This window comes from Dromiciops gliroides, chromosome 2, assembly GCF_019393635.1.
Source record: "Dromiciops gliroides isolate mDroGli1 chromosome 2, mDroGli1.pri, whole genome shotgun sequence".
Lineage (NCBI taxonomy): Eukaryota > Metazoa > Chordata > Mammalia > Microbiotheria > Microbiotheriidae > Dromiciops > Dromiciops gliroides.
The window spans coordinates 376,875,764-376,877,814 of NC_057862.1; the positions used below are offsets into that span (position 1 = coordinate 376,875,764).

The following is a 2,051-nucleotide window of genomic DNA, read 5'->3' on the forward strand; positions in this document are numbered from 1 at the left end:
ATGGAAAAAATAGACATATTTATGTGATGTTGATATACCTATGGATGAGTATAAGCAATGTTGAATACCATTTGGAATCATACACAAAAAATAGTGAGTGTATTCTAGGTTCTTGGAAAAGGGCTGCACAAATACAGAGATGGGAAAGGTAGTAAGATTGTTTGGCTGGGTGGCAGCTAGGTCTTGCATTAGATAGAGCACCAGCCCTGGAGTCAGGAGTAAATGAGTTCAAATCTGGCCTCAGACACTTGACACTTGCTAGTTGTGTGACCCTGGGCAAGTCACAACCTTAATTACCTCACCAAAAAAAAAAAAAAAAAAGATTGTTTGACTGGCATATAGAGTGCATGAAGGATATTGGTATAAAATAAGCCTGGAAAGGTATGTTGGAGCAAGACCCATGGGAGCCTTCATAGCAAGACAATAGCTTTTTGTATTTAATCATATAGATAACAGACAATCACTGATTTTTTTTTTTTGAGCAGATCAATATGTTCTGAGCTGGTATTATGAAAACCACTCTGAGAGTATGTGAAGAATGTACTAGAGTAGGGAATGACTCTTGTCATAGAAGTTAGGTGGCATCACTAAATCATGGAGAATCCCCATGGATAAAAAGGCTTGGTGGTTGAAGTCTGGCAGGTGCACTTGGACCTGACCTCTAACCTTAAGCAGTGAGTTGTTAATATGGTGAAAAAGAAATGAACAAAATGTTGACACCCTTGGAATTCAAATTTTGTTTTTATAACTAAATAAATAATGCAGTTATTTGTCCTACAGAGAAAAGTTTAGGTAAGAAAGATTCTGGAGGAAGCGGAAGCTGGCATACCCATGCAGGATTGAGGTAGTAGAGGGAGAAGCCGGTTGGCGGGGAGTATGACCATTATGGGAGACATGATGACCTCGCGGAAGTGCCACAACTTTGTGGCTGAGCCCATGGGGGAGAAATCTGTGGGCAGTCTGGCAGGCATCAGAGAAGTGCTGGGCAAGAAACTCTAGGACAAGAGCTTCAACAAGGCCTATGTATTTCTGGGCCAGTTCTTCGTGCTGAAAAAAGACCTCTTCTGGAAGTGGTTCAAAGACACCTGTGGGGCTAATGCCACCAGTCTTGGGATTGCTTGAGATGCCTTGGAGAATGGTGTGATGCCTTACTATGAGCCCTCTGCCTGGGGGCCAGCCCCCCTTTACCACTCAGATCGGTCTTCACAGTTAGCACCCCCAAGTGGGAAACCTGTCTCTCCCTCTCTTCCCACTTCACAACAAAAGGAAAGATTTTTGCTGCCACCCCCACCTGGACACCTTTTCAAATCCACCACCATTTTGACTCAACCTCCTTGTCCCCATCTTAGCATGTTTCCCATATATTCCTGTAAATTCCAGTGGCGATACTTATTAGCTTTGCTGGGTGGGTCTCTGGAGTGGCTCCCTTACTGGCTAAGTCACTAATTCTGGTCTCTTTTATACCATTTGGGTAAATTTTCAGATGAATTTTGTTATTATTTATTCTAGCTCTAAAAAATAATTTTGAGGTAGTCTGATTGGTATGGTACTGAATAAGTAAATTAACTTAGGTAGAGTTATGGTTGTCATTTTTATTATATTAGCTCAGCCTATCCATGAGAAATTGATATTTTTTCCAATTATTTAGATCTGATTTGATTTGTGTGAAAAGTGTTTTGTAATTGTGTTCATAGGATTCCTGGATTAGTCTTGGCAAGTAGACTGCCAAATATTTTATATTGTCAACCATCACTTTAAATGGAATTTCTCTTTCTATCTCTTGCTGCTGGACTTTGTTGGTCATGTATAGAAATGCTGATGATTTATGTGGATTTATCTTATATCTTGCTACTTTGCTAAAGTTGTTATTTATTTCAAGTAATTTTTTAGTTGATTCTCTAGGATTCTCTAAATATACCATCATATCATCTGCAAAGAATGAGAGTTTTATTTCCTCCTTGCCTATTCTAATTCCTTTAATTCCTTTTCTCCTCTTATTGCAAAAGCTAACATTTCTAGTACAATATTAAATTGACTTAAGCTTATGTCAA

At 39.2% G+C, this 2,051-nt stretch overlaps 1 pseudogene; it reads left to right on the forward strand.

Annotated features, from left to right (window-relative positions):
• The first annotated feature begins 894 nt into the window (after positions 1-894).
• On the forward strand, positions 895-1,157 carry LOC122744589 (annotated as a pseudogene).
• The last annotated feature ends 894 nt before the right edge of the window (positions 1,158-2,051 follow it).